Source organism: Aethalodelphis obliquidens, unplaced genomic scaffold (assembly GCF_003676395.1).
Source record: "Aethalodelphis obliquidens isolate GAN/ISIS:26980383/991018 unplaced genomic scaffold, ASM367639v1 scaffold46, whole genome shotgun sequence".
Lineage (NCBI taxonomy): Eukaryota > Metazoa > Chordata > Mammalia > Artiodactyla > Delphinidae > Aethalodelphis > Aethalodelphis obliquidens.
Genome location: NW_020837990.1, coordinates 8,483,318 through 8,498,453, shown reverse-complemented (window position 1 = coordinate 8,498,453; position 15,136 = coordinate 8,483,318).

Genomic DNA, 15,136 nt, shown 5'->3' with positions numbered 1-15,136 from the left:
ACATCCTATAGTGAAGGAAATTTAGGCTTTGGGGTTAGACTTCAATTCGTATCCCAGAGCTCTGCTACTTACTGGCTATGTGGGCCTGTGCAAATTACCTCTGTAAGCCTCAGTTTGCATATACATAAAATGGGAATAAAAATACCTACCAGGGGCTTCCCTGGTGGCGCAGTGGTTGAGAGTCCACCTGCCGATGCAGGGGACGTGGGTTCGTGCCCCGGTCCGGGAGGATCCCACATGCCCCGGAGCAGCTGGGCCTGTGAGCCATGGCCGCTGAGCCTGTGCGTCTGGAGCCTGTGCTCCGCAACGGGGGAGGCCACGGCGATGAGAGGCCCGCGTACTGAAAAAAAAAAAAAACCTACCAAATAGGGTGGTCACAAGGAAGACATGGGGTAATAAGGTCCTGTAACTGATCATTCCCTTTCTTGCTCTTCTTCCCTGTGATTCTAAAACTCTGATTATAACATCCTACAAATGACCAGAACAACCAGGACTCACATTGTCCCTCGTGTTAAGCACGTGGTATCTGTTGATCGCTGTCTCTGTGTGAGATACCGCACTTAGGAGGGAGGAGCTCAGAAATGTGTGAGGCACGGATGGGTCCTACCCCTGGAACAAGGCTGGGGGGCAGGTGAACCGAGGCCAGAAGAAGACTGGAGTGACCCTGAGCTGGCTTTGCAGGAAAAGTTGGGCTTAGATAGGCCAAGACAGTGCCCTGAAGTGGCAAGGGCATGGCTTCAACATCAGGTTCCTGTCTTCAGACTTCCTCCTGCCCAGTGGAGGCCACCCAGGAGGTTTGAGCAGGGGAAAAGCCAGGTGAAAACTGGTGAGGGCTAGCTGGGCTGCAGAAGGAGGCATGGAAATTATCCAAGGATGCAAAGCCTCGTCGCAGTGAGGGGGTTCTTCCTCTGGCTGCTTAAATTCCTTCTGCTGGAACTGAAGTTTGTTTTCTCCTCTGCAGTCTTTGGGGGAAGGAGAGAATTGCTAATGACCTTCCTCCATTACCCGACATTGATTTGTGGGAGGGGAGCTCTGCCGTAGCTTGGTCTTCCTGCCTTTCCCTGTGCACATCCCTCTGGATGTACTAACAAGGGCTTAACAAGAGATGAATAAGTGCCAAGGCATTTTTAGTTTATAGTACTTCCCCAAACTTCCTCCTCCCTCTCCTTCCCCCCACCTCTCTACCTCCCCAGCCCCTGTCCTTGGGGGCTCAGGGCAGAGGTCACCCTCCTGGGGGAGACGATCCTCCAGTCCTGCCCCAGTGGGCTCACCTCTGCTCCTCCCTGGGAGCTGCCAGCAGGCAGCCTGGGAGCCCTGGGAAGTCAGGTCAAACGCAGATGATGTAGGAGCCGGAGCCAGCGGGAGGCAGGGTGTCCACCAGGGAGGTGATTAGCTCTGTGGCTCCTCTAATAATAATATGTGAGGCTAACAAACACACAGAGGAGGCAGCGAGGGCAGGCTGTGCGCTGGCTGTCTCTGTCCTTGTTAAGGTTAGATGACCGGGGAGACCTTGTTAATTGCAGACTTACCCTGGTTACTACCAGCTCTCAGCCAACGAGCCACAGGAGGCAAAGCCAAGGCTTAGTGGGGAGATTTGGAGCAGCTGATGCCTGCTGGGGTAGAGCTTCATCCCTACCCTGGGGACCCAACTTGTGAGAAAGCCCTGGGATTCAAAAACTCAGCTCATGCATCGGTCAGTATTGGCTGCAATGTGTTCTATAGAACATTCAGAAGGAGTCCCGAATTTCATGTTTTTGAAAGACATGAGCTGAACCAACAAAGACGAGTCTCCCTCTCTCCCATCAGAGGACCCCCCGACACACACACACTCTCACACATACACACTTACACTCACACACACTTGGTTCTGAGCCTTCTGGTGTTCGATGGTCTATAAATATCCGTGGCATTGAATTAAACTCGAAATTGAACCCAGAGAGAAGGGGCGTGGCTCTTCTCCCTCTGGCTTCCCTGGCTCCTTTGCTGCTTGACCCTGTAGCTGCCTGGAAAAAAGGACAACACAGAACGAGGTGGGAGGACCTGCCTCAGCTAGGGGGTGGCTGAGGCCATGAGAGGGCAGGAGCAAAGGAAATATAGGAGCCGGGCTGGCAGCCAGGGGTGGGACAGCATAGACAAGACCCCAAGCTCAGCCTTCAAGGAAATGCAGGGTGGGAGCGTGGCCACAGCAAGAGCCCTGGTGAGCATCACACAGAACATGTCCAGGCTGGGCCCCATGAACAGAAGCCCTGAAGACTGAGTAGGGTGACGGAGGTGTGGGCAACTGGTTTGCCGAATGTCAATATGGGAAAATCTTAAAAAGTGCAGTTTTCTGAGGCTAGCCTCTGACAGAGAACAAGTGACTCTTAACCCCAGTAGATTGTAATTTAAAGACCCCAAAGGAGCTCCTAGAAATACGAAGCTTCATGGAGGATGCTGGAAAGAAAAGGGTAGAATTTCCTCCGTGTTGGGTGTATGTTTGTCTTCTGCCGAGAACTACCAACCAGTCTGTCTCTCATATCTGGACAGTGCATGGGGACAGCAGCCCTGGCTCTGAACTGCCCCATCTTCTCCAACTGTTAGAATTTTCTTTACTCCCCTGTCTTCCTGGTTGCCCCTCCCCTCTCCTCTACGGACTTCACGGCTGCCTGCGGTCGCCTGGAACCCACCCCTACCCTAGGCACCCGCTCTGGACGCCCCTCTAAGATCTGATCTGTGGTGGCAGGACTAGTAGCGGTGCCATGAGGTAAGAATGGTAATAATAATGAAGGAATGAATGACCATCTGTTAGGTCCTTATGATGTGCCAGGGCCCTGAGCTAAGTGCTTTATAATGCATTATTTCATGTAATACTTCTAACAATCTCATGAAGGATCATTTAATCATTTTATAAGACCTGATTCATAAAAGAAGAAACTGAGGCTCCGAGAGGTCACACGACTTGCCAGGGCCACTCAGATAGCAAATTGCTGCGCTGGGATTCAGACTCTGAAGGGGACGTTCTTTCTTCTCCAGAGAGAACTGGGGAGCTGGGAAGGCAAAACCCCTGGTTCCTCCCTCTGTTGCTGTCGCAAGGGCTCAGGGTGCCCAGCCCCGTCTATTATCCCCCTTCCCCGCCTCCGATCCCTTCTGAGATGGCCAGAAGCAGGGTTTCTTCACCTCGGTGGACACCTGAAGACCCACCATTAGTGTTTGGACAGACTCTTTGTCTGTTTCATATGAAACTAATGAATAGAGACATTGGAGGAAGTCACTTTAATCCCTTGATCCCGTTTGTTGAGGGGAAAAAAAAGACAAACTCAGAAAGTGTTTCCTTCAAGGATGTCACAGAGTGGGGCCCTGTGTTCCTTCCTACAGTCGGCCCCAGAAGTAAGAGGTCCCAGGCAGAAGTTTCTCTGGAGCATTCAGTCAGCAGGAAGTCCCTCCTACAGGGCACCATGGCACTGCCCCTGGGGACCAGAGTCCCTTTAAGACCTTTCTCAACTTTTCCCAACCTCCTGCCCTGCTGGCCCTGCCCCAGCTCCTGAGTCATCATCAGCTCAGAGCTGGTGGGGTTGGGGAGGAGCTTCCCCCCGCCCCCCGCCCCCCGCAGCCTTTCTACTCTGGGTTGGCTTCTGTAGTTCCTAGCTCCTGCTTAATAACCCTTTGTGCTGTTCTGAGTGCCTTGTTGCTACCGATTCATTTAATCCTCCCAGTAATCTGGTAGGGTGTGCACCATTCCCATTTTACTGATGGGCAAATGGAGGCACGGCAAGATTAGTGACTTCTTCAGGGGCACAGCCTGGAAGTGTTGCAGACGGATGTGACCCTCCATAACCGCGTCCGCGGCGCAGACTCCTCCTTATTTGTACTGGATGCTGGGGACATTTAAAGTGACCTTTTCTTTTTTTTTTGGCAGGCTGGCCTAGGAAACTTTCTACTGTGAATAACGCTGATCCACATGCCAAGCTCCAAGCAGCTGACGTATTAATGAGCAGAGCTGTGGCCTGCCTGCTCTTTTGTGTCCCCCTCAGAACTTGAACAAAAGGCACGCTCCATGGGTGTTGGGTAGGTGGTTGATTGGATTTTTACTGGCAGGAAGCTCCACTGGCTTCCACAGCTGCTGAGGTTGGAGAAGGAAAGGAGGGAGGAGGCGTGGTGGCCCACGGGAATGGGTCCCCCTATGAGCAGCTCAGTCCTGGGGTGTGTGCCACGCCTCTTCCTTGGGTAGAGTGCCAGGCAGACACTGTGGGTCCCTGTGAAGGTGGCAAAGCAGATGTGTTCCCATCCCCCTCTCAATCTAGTAGACCCTTCATTCCTCTTCTTCAGACAGGGAAGCTCTCCGCCCCGGGAATCTGCAGGATGAGCTGAACTGGACTTGCTTACAGGAGGATAATTCGTAGGGCCAGCTGTGCTTACTTTTCTCGGGCTGCCGTGGGATGGAGCTCCGTGGATCTCCCGGGCCAGTAAGGGTTTGAAACCAAAGGAGGCTTGACTCCTGCCTCCCACCCGGGGAGGGAGGTCGGGCTGTAGAGAGAGATACACAGGTTAGTTCTAACAGGTGTCTGCTTTCTGCCTCCAGCTCAGGGTGCCCACACCTGCTGCTACGTGTCCAGGTACCCCTCCTGTTTGATCCCCACTGCGGGAGGCTGGGGGTGGGGAGACCGGGGAAAGCTGGGAGGAGGGGAAGGAGATGTAACATACTGAGCCGAGAGCACTCAGGGAAATAAAGGATCTATTTTTTTTCCATTTGTTCTCAGCAAACATTTGTCATTTAATTTCTTCCTAATTACACAATTACATAATTATGTAGTATTAGTAAAATAAAGCCTAAAGACGTTTGAGTAAAGAATTACTTAAGTAAATAATGGCTGACTAAAGTAATTATTTCCGGGGTTTTCTTTTTTAAAGTAGAATTGGATGAAATTAGTCCAGGCATTGTTGCGGAGCTGAGTGGGAGTGGGGACTGTACAGCCAGGGGGCAGAGATAAGGCTCCCCTGGTCCTCCTGGGGTTTAGCTCCCAGCATCTTGGAACTTTCCTCCCTCTGTAGATGAGACGCTGATGGCAAATTCCAGCTCTGCTATTGGCTAGTGGCTTGGGAACTACCTTCCGTTTTGAGCCACACTGGGCCTGTCAGAAGGGCTTGTTCCTGCCCCAGTGGGAAAGGAGGAAGAGGATGAAGTTCAGGGCAGAAGGAAGTACTCAGTTACTGAGGGCTGTGCCTCGGCCTCCCCAGGTTTACGAAGAGGCAGTGAGACATGAGACCACCAGGTCCATAAAGAGACCACCCCCCAGCTGCAGGGTGAGGCACTAGGTCCTGTGAAGTGCTGGGGGGTTATATGGTGGCAGAGGTGGACGGAGGATCTCAGGGCTGCAAAGCTACCTGGAGACCTTATGTGGACAGGTCGCCCGGGGTCAGGTGCAGTTTGCCCTGGGCGTTTCCTTCTTGGCTTGCAGGGCTGCAGAGAACACAGTTTTCTTCAAGGTTGGCACTCAGCTCCCCTAAGCCCCGGTAGACTTTGACCTGGCAGTGTGCTTAAGGGGGAAGGAAGCAGCCCTCCCAGAAGGGGCTGGGAGGCCTGGGATGAAGGGAACTCTTGGATGAGGCTGGTGGTGATACTGCCAGAGCACCTCCTGGATGCCTGGTTCAATCTGCCCTTGATGAGACCAGAGGTCAGCTGTCAAGACACGAGCCCCTTTTCTCCACACTTCAGAGTTTGGTAAAAGACTGACCCAGCAGCTTCTTATAGAAGGAGATTCCTGGGGGATCAGGCCGACCTGTGCTCCCTCCATCTTTCCCCTGTTCCCATCACTACAGTGCTTGCTCATCCTTCAGAAGATAGTCACTCATTCCTTTGATCTGGAGGGCTTGTCCCTCTCTGAAATCCTCCTAGTGCAATGGAGCCCCAGACAAGGTAAGTCCTTAAGACTTCTCAGCTTTCTCCTTAGGACAACTGAACCAATATATTCCTCCCCTGGAGCTGTGTTTTAGTTTCCTGAGGACTTGCAGTCCCTGCTGAGGCCCTGGGAAGCTGAGGTATATGTCACTGATCTTCTGTACTTCTGGTGCTGGTGGGTGTCAGACAGAGTTGGGGATCACGCCGCCCTGCCTGCTGCAAATCTCTGAGAGCTCGAAGGAGACCAGCTTGAACATGAAGCAGATAAGCCTTCTCAGCCTTCTCACTGGGGCCATGGCTTTGGGCCTGTGACTGGCAGTTCATTGACACCAGCATCCTTTGAGACAGGAACATAGAAGAGGCTTCTGGAAAGTTACTGAAGCCACGGGAGAGTATTGGAAAGGAATGCTGACACAGTCCTTCAGGCCAAAAACTGTAAGGTGGGTTAAAAACATCAGTTTTTCTTGAGTGGTTTATCTGTTGCTCATTGAGCTACAAATATTTGGAAGTATTTAGTGAAGTTGAAGGTACATTGCCCTACAACTGGGCAACTGTACTCCAGGCACAGGCTCTAATAATAAACAACCTAAACAACCTAAATTTCTATGAACAAGAGAATGAAATGAATAAGTTGAGTAAGTTGTGAAATCCTCATTGAATAGAGTTCTTTTCAGCAATAAAAATGAAGTAGAACTACATGTATCAACATGGATGACTCTATGAGACACCATGGAGCTAAAAAAGCATGTTGCAGAAGAGTGTATACACTGTGATACCACTTATAAAAGCTGTAAGCTATGCAAAACCAAACCATGTACTGTTTATGAATGATACATAGGGATATAGACACCAAATTCAAAGATGGTCAAATTTAGGAGCACGGGAATAGGGAGTGGGAGGGAGGGTTGGGAGGAAGGGGCTGCAGTACGTGGGCATCCAACCTTATTGGTCATGTTTTATTTTTGATGCTGGGATATGGGCACAAGGGTATTTATGATACTATTCCTTAAATTTTCTGAGTGGTTGAAATATTTTCAGAAATATTTTACAGTATTAAGAAATAAAAATGTGAAAATCCAAACAACTAAGGACCCCCTCGGCTTTCCTCAGAAGTGCCAGGACGTGGTGTGTGTGTGTGTGTGTGTGTGTGTGTGTGTGTGTGTGTGTGTGTGTGTGTGTGTGGTGTGTACATCCATGTATGTGAGTCTGAGATGGCAGAGGTGGGTGGTGAATAGTTGGGATGAAGAGCAGTGGAGAAGACCTCAGATAGACAGGGTCATAGCTGGCTGCTGGGAAGTTTTCTGGGTTGAAAACTTATTCAGTAAAGTTCCTCTCTTCACATAATATTTGCCTACGTAAGAAGCTAAATATTCATTGAGTAATTAGCCAGTTCAAATTTGTGGTATGAAAAGACAATTCTTTCTAATTATAGGGATGTCAGTTAAAAGATGCCACACTAGGATGCCATTCACTGCCAAGACAGCCTTAATAAAATTCTCACTGTGATTTAGATTCAAAAAGGTTAAAAAAAAAAAAAAAAAGACACCATTATTTTTGATAATTAAATATTTACCAGAGCTGAGAAAATAAGTCACACTAATGTTTCAGGCTAATCAAAAGCTCTTAAAAAAAAGCTCCAGTAAAGATATTTGTTGCTCTCACAGCTCTGCTGCCAGGTTCACAGATTTTCTGGCTAACACCAGCATCATGGCCGACTCTCCTGGAGGGTCTGACGGGCAGTCCTTACACATCCATCCCTCCTGGAGACATTACCTAATTTACAGTTACTTTTCTGCTTTGTAATTTTACATAAGCTCACTGTTGTCTGCTCCCTCCCCCCAGTTAGATTCTAAGTGACATGACTATAGAGCTGTGTCTTTTTAAGCGGGTGGAGGTGGGATGGGAGGGGAGGTATGTCATCTCTAATCCAGTTCTCTCTGTAAGGGAAGCTCAATAATGAATTGAGCTTGACAAATAATTAATGCGATAGAAATTGTACCCTGACTTGAAATTTAGCTCCAATACTCCCTGGCTGTGAGCCATTGGACAAGTGACTTTAACCTCTCTCAGTGTCAGTTTTGTTTCTGTAAAATGGGGATATTACACAACTACCTTAAAGGATTATTTTTCTTTTTTATTGCAGTATAGTTGATTTACAGTCTTCTGTTAATTTCTGCCATAGAGCAAACTGATTCAGTTATATATATGTTCTTTTTTTTCCATTCTTTTCCATTATGGTTTATCATAGGATATTGAATATAATTCTCTGTGCTATACTGTAGGACCTTGTTGTTTATCCATTTTATATATAATAGCTTACATCTGCTCACCCCACCTCCCACTCCATCCCTCCCCCAGCCACCTCTCCCTTGGCAACCACAAGTCTGTTCTCTATGTCCGTGAGTCTATTTCTGTTTCATGGATAGGTTCATTTGTGTCATATTTTAGATTCCACATATAAGTGATATCATATGATATTTGTCTTTCTCTGTCTGATTTACTTCACTTAGTATGATAATCTCTAGGTCTATCCAAGATTAAGGTAATTTAAACCCATCTCTTCTTATAGTAGACTTGCAGGCATTGTCTACTCATTTCTGTCTTTACCTCTATGACCTGCTACCCCTCCCTTTGTGGGCAGAGAGCAGCATGGGCTCCACCCTTTCCCCCCTCAGCTCCTGGTTTTCTCAGGATATGCTCCCATGACCATAGCTGCTTGGTCCAGGGATGGTAGCTGACCCAGGCTGGGCCAATCTGAGCTTTCCCAGGATTTTGAAGTAAGAACTGAGGAAGCTAGTCAGACCATGTCTGCTTAAAGATACAGTAAATAGGAGACAGCCTAATTGTAGTATATCAGTTAAGATTGGATTTTGCTGCATTTAACTGAAACCCCCATCCCACCCATGCCACAAAAAAGCACAACTAAACAAAAATAGTAATTAAATAAAATAGACATATATGTTGCTCTTCTGTAAAAACAGTCCAGAAGTAGGCAGTGCAGGGCCAGCTGAGGGCTCCAAGGTCAGGCTCCGATCTTTCTGCTTCTCCATCTTCAGGGCAGTTTCCAGCCTCTGAGTTATCTCCTGTTCCAGTAAGGGTGCAGGAACTTCAGTGGTCTTATTTGCATTTCAGGAGGTTGGAAGGACAAAAGGGAGAAAAAGAGCATGGCTCTCATTTTTTTAGAAGGCCTAACTCTTCTCCTCACATCTCATTGACCCAAACCTAGTCACCTGGCCAAACCTAGCTGCAAAGATAGCTGGGAAATGTAATCTTTTAGCTGGGAACCATTGCTGCCCAATAAACCCGGGGTTCTAAGGAGGAGAGGAGGAATGCATGTTGTACTAGGCTCCCAGTAATCTCTGCTCCTTGGAGTAATTCTGCCACATAGACGAAGCTGGTCTGTTGTCACATCTCTATATTTCCCATGGCTTGGTTATTTAATCTTAGCTCTGATTATGGGAGATACTCAGGATCCTTTTAATAAATTCCTTCTTTTCTTTCTTTCATTAGAAAAAGTGTCAGTCACAGCCACAGGGTCCTGCTATTCCTCTCCTTTAAGACCCCTTTACAGCTCCCTGTGACGCTGGAGGGACTCTAACAGCCATTGTAGGTTTATTGGTTACTTTAACTAGAGGACTGGCTCCCATGTGCGTTCACTGTGAGAAGGTTGTGGTGCTCTGCTCTCTGCGTTACTCTCTGCCTCTTTGGTTCTAAATCCAAAACTCTGGCTCTCTCCTTGGTTCTGGGTCCCAGAACATTGCAGAGAGCTTGGAGTTGGTTTCTCTGCTTTCTTGTTTCTTCGAGTGTTGTCTGAAATCACTGCTGTTTCTCTTCTCCACTTAGAAGCACTGGGAGAGAATATGAGCTCCAATGACTCAGCTATACAACTGCTTCCTCTCCTCCTGCCTGGCAAGACCCCAGGAGAGGTTTCCAAGACATTGGTCTGTCTGCGGGGTTGTGCCAGGACTCAGCACACCCTCTTATATCGGCAGAGAGCAAGGTAAGAAGAAGGAGAAGAGGCTTTCCTTGGCACTTCTCTGGAGAGTCACTTATACCACAATTCCAGTGACTTCTAGCCTGGGGGTTCAGTTGACCTTGGGAGAGCCTGGAGGTGTGCTTTGGGAGGAGGGCTAGGCATCCTGAAGATTATTTTTTGACAAACAGGAACTGCATAGAAACAGGGCCCATTCCACCCCACCCCCACGCCCCATCCCAGGGCGGCTGGAGGTGGAGCTCAGAGCTGATCATGGGATTTGCAAGGGCAGGTCATTGTGGTTAGCTGATGGGCATTTGAGAATGCATTTTGTGCTGAGTCTATGGGTAAAACATACTTCTCTATGAGGGGATTTTATTGCTGCAATGAACCTCATCTGTGAGTCAGAAGGTCATCCTCTGCAGCAACCATGTGACTGGGAATCACAGAGAAGAGGAATCGAAGGGCCTCCAAAACTAGTTTATTAGTGCTCAATTATTGAGCACTCGTTACCGGCAAGTACCATGCTGAGAGTAGGTATTATCTTATGTAATTTTTCTCTAACCCTCTGAATTTGGTAATGTTAACACTCCAGTTTAGCAGATGGAAAAACTGAGGCTTGGAGTCATCCATCATGTTGTCAGAGCTGGGATTCAAATTCAGCGTCTGATCATTCCAATCTTCTCCTCCTACTCACCACACTCTACCACCTTCTGCAGCATTTACTGAAGGTCCCCACTGTGCCTAAGCTGGTTTCTAGATGCCACAGGCAGGACTGGATCAATATAGAAGCTGCCGTAACCATCTCCAGGAGGCCCGTTTCCCACCTCCCTTACCATTAGGTTCCTGTGTGTCATCACCACGCAGAGCTACTACTGAGCAATTCGATGGAAATATAATACGAGCCCCATATGTATTTTTACGTGTTTTATTAGGTACATTAAAAGAAACCAAAAGGAATAGGTATCACTGTAGCTCATGCTATCTGCATAAAATATTTTAAAAATCACATTATGGTGGCATATCAGTGCCTAGAAAATAAAATCATTCCAACTGAATCAATCCATTGACACTGACACAACCAGTGTTGTTTTTATTTATTTATTTTTATCTTTTATTTTTTCATTGAAATATAGTTGATTTACAATATTGTGTTAGTTTCAGGTGTACAGCAAAGTGATTCAGTTATACATACATATATTTATATCAATTCTTTTTCAGATTCTTTTCCATTATAGGTTATTACAAGATATTGAGCATAGCCCCCTGTGCTATACCGTAGGTCCTTATTGTTTATCTATTTTATATATAGTTGTATGTATATGTTAATCGCAAACTCCTAATTTATCTCTCTTGTGCTGTGTTTTCAGTACAAGAAATGACACACGTTGCTGATACATGTACTACAGTACAACAGTGATATCTCACAGGATACGATGGTTAAAGTGAAATGGGCTTCTATCAAAACAATAAAAGCGTGTCTAATGCCAAAATATTTTACACTGCTTCTGCTTTTTAACTTAAATTAAACAAAATTAAAAATTCAGTTTTTGGTAGCATTAGCCAGATTTCACGTGCTCAGTAGCCAAGCATGGCTAATAGCTACCATTTCAGACAGTTCAGGTCTAGCACCTAATTGAAATTTTTCATGATGCAAATGCACTTAATGCATCCTGAACAGAGAGAAGACACATCAGGCTGGAGGAGGGCATCTGTACAGAAGAGAAGTGGAGAATGAGGCTGGACTGATGTGGGGGCCCATGGGAAAGGGCCACTGTCAGTTTCTGAAAGAGGATAATGCAGTGGGAATGGTAATTTAAGAAGATTAACCTGGATGCATTAGACAGAATGGGTTGCGAGGACACAGATTAGAGGCAGGACCATCACATTATGGGGAAGGGGAGATGACAAAGCTGTGAACTACAGTGAGAGTTACCAGAAAAGGGAAAAAAATATGTCTGAGAAACATTATGAAGAGTTACTATGAAAAGACGGCCTCTTCAATAAATAGTGTTGGGAAAACTGGGCAGCTACATGCAAAAGAATCAAATTGGACTGCTTTCTCATACCATATACAAAAATAAGCTCAAAATGGATTAAAAACTTACATGTAAGACCTGAAACCATAAAACTCGTAGAAGAAAACACAGGCAGTATGCTCTTTGACATTGGTCTTAGCCATATATTTTTTTTAAATATATGTCTCCTTAGGCAAGGGAAACAAAAGCAAAAATAAACAAATGGGACTACATCAAACTGAAAACCTTTTGCACAGTGAAGGAAACTATCAACAAAATGAAAAGCAGCCTGCTGAACGGGAGAAAGATACTTGCAAACAATGATAAGAGGTTAATATCCAAAATATACAAAGAACTCACACAACCCAACATCAAAAAAACAAACAACCTGATTAAATATTGGGCAGAGGACCCAAATAGTTTTCCAAAGGAGACATTTAGATGACCAACAGACACATGAAAAAATATTCAACATCACAAATTATAAGGCAAATGCAAATCAAAACCACATTGAGGGCTACCCTGGTGGCGCAGTGGTCAAGAATCCGCCTGCCAATGGAGGGGACACAGGTTTGAGCCCTGGTCCAGGAAGATGCCACATGCCACGGAGCAACTAAGCCCAGGTGCCACAACTACTAAATCTGTGCTCTAGAGCCCATGAACCACAGCTACTGAGCCCGTGTGCTACAACTACTGAAGCCCGTGCACCTAGAGCCGGTGCTCTGCAACAAGAGAAGCCACCGCAATGAGAAGCCCGCGCACGACAATGAAGAGTAGCCCCAGCTCGCCACAACTAGAGAAAGCCCGCATGCAGCAATGAAGACCCAATGCAGCCAAAAATAAATAAATAAATTTATTAAAAAAAAAAACACACATTGAGATACCACTTCACATTTATGAGAATGTCTATTATCAAAAAGACAACAAATAAGTGTTGGCAAGAATGTGGAGAAAAGGGAACCCTTGTACACTTATTGGTAGGATAGTAAATTGGTGCAATCACTATAAAAACCAGTATGGAGGCTCCTAAAAAAAATTGAAAATGGAATTACCATATGATCAAGCAAATCTACTTCTGGGTATTTTCCCAAAGAAAACAAAAGACTAATTTGAAAAAATATATGCACCCCAATGTTCAGTGCAGCATTATTTACAATAGCCAAGATATGGAAGCAACATAAATGCCCATCAATAGAAAAATGGGTAAAAAAGATGTGGTGTATATATACAATGGAATATTACTCAGCCATAATAAAGAATGAAATCTTGCCATTTGCAACAACATGGATGGACCTAGAGGGTATTATGTTAAGTGAGATAAGTCAGACAAAGTTAAACACTGTATGATATCACTTATATGTGGAATCTAAAAAATAAAAACAGGAGAAAAACCATAACAAAACATAAACAGACTCAGAGATACAGGTTGCTGCTGTGGGTGATGGGGGAATAAGTGAAATAAGTGGAAGGGATTGGGAGGTACAAACTTCCAGTTATAAAATAAATAATGAATAAATAAATGTAATGTACAGCATGGGAAATACAGTTAATAATATACTAATAACTTTGTATGGTTACAGATGGTGGCTGGAACTGGTCATGGTGATCATTTTGGAATAGATGAGAGTGTCAAATCACTATGTTGTGCACCTGAAATTAATATAATATTCTAAGTCAATTATACTTCAAAAAAAAAAAGGGTTACTATGGGTCAGTGGTTGGATGCATAAGGGGAACAAGAAAGGGGGAGAGTTGACGATGACCCTGAAGTTTTGAGCCTCAGACAATAGAAAATGTTAATACCACTGATAGGAATGAAGTCAGGAGGGAAAGCAGGCTGGGGCCAGGGTGGGAGGAGATAGCTGATGAGTTCAATTTTGTACAGACTGGGTTTGCCCGAATTCCTTCCATTATCTCTCCTCTTTACCTCTCCTCCTCTCTCCTCCCTCTTACCTTTCCCTTCCTTCCCTCCTTTTCCTGTCTCTTTCTTCTCTTGAAATAGATTAATTGAGCACCCATCATGTGCTAGAGACAAAGAAGTTTAACAGACATTTTCCAGGCCTGATGAAGGACCATTGAGAGGGTGGTGATACTTCAGCAAAGACAACAAAATAAAATTTCCCTCTTATTTACTTCTGCTGTACCTGGCATACCTGTTGGAATTTGGCCTGGGATGGGGAGTGGAGGCGGCAGGATGAAAGGAGTTTAAAAATTGTTCATGTTTCTTAAGCATTTAATATGGGTCAGGCACAGTTCTAAACATTTCACTGTGACTTAGCATCACAATGAAGAGCATTATTTCCCCCTTGACAGGTAAGAAAAATGAGGCACAGAGAGATAAAGTCACTTACCTAAGGAAGCACAACTGGTAAGTGGTAGGCGGGATTTGACTCCTACAATTTTTGTTGAATATTCACTGTGAGTTGGTAAAAAGTGTCAGTCACCTTGCTGTGGGCTGATTTTTGCATCCTCCCCAAATTCCTTTGTTGAAGCCCTAACCCCCAATGTGATAGTAATATTTGGAGGTGGGGCCTTTGGGAGGTAATAATGTTTAGATGAGGTCATGAGAGTGAGACCCTCTTGATGGGATTAGTGCCCTTATAAGAAGAAGAAGACAGAGAGACCCTACTCTGTCCATGCACAAGCACCAAAGAAGGGCCGTGAGAGCACACGGCAAGAAGGTGGCTGTCTGCAAGCCAGGAAGAGGACCTTCAGCAGGAACTGAATCTGCCCACACCTTGATCTTGGACTGCCCAGTCTCCAGAACTGAGAGGAATAAATGTCTGTTGTTTAAGGCACCCAGTCTATGGTGTTTTGTTAAAGCAGCCTGAGCTAACTAAGACGTCATACCACAGGGGTGCCTTGCGTTTCCAGCCCTTTCTGAAGGGCAGGCTTTTCACAGGGTGGGTGGCTCCTGTGAAGCCTCTGGGAGGTTTTTCCTTCCACAGGTGGGGCTGGTGACCAGTAGGAGTTTGTGCGGAAAGCAAAGGACTGACCGCCGTCCTCCTCCCAGCAGAGAGAGAGGTCAGATGGGGGATGCTCTCTTCCAGCACCTCTCCTTATTGTTAGTCGAGTGACTCCTCGTAGGAATCTGGTATTCTGCTCTGAATGCTTTGTTTTGATGGTGTTTTTCTAATATAGTTACCCACCTGCAGGTACATCCCAGAAAAAAAGGCCTTCAAATGGAATAGGAGCTGGGTGAGGGGGGAGGTAGGGGATGGGGAGGAGATGGGAAATATTGCACTGCTCCTGTACAGCAGCTCAAGGGAT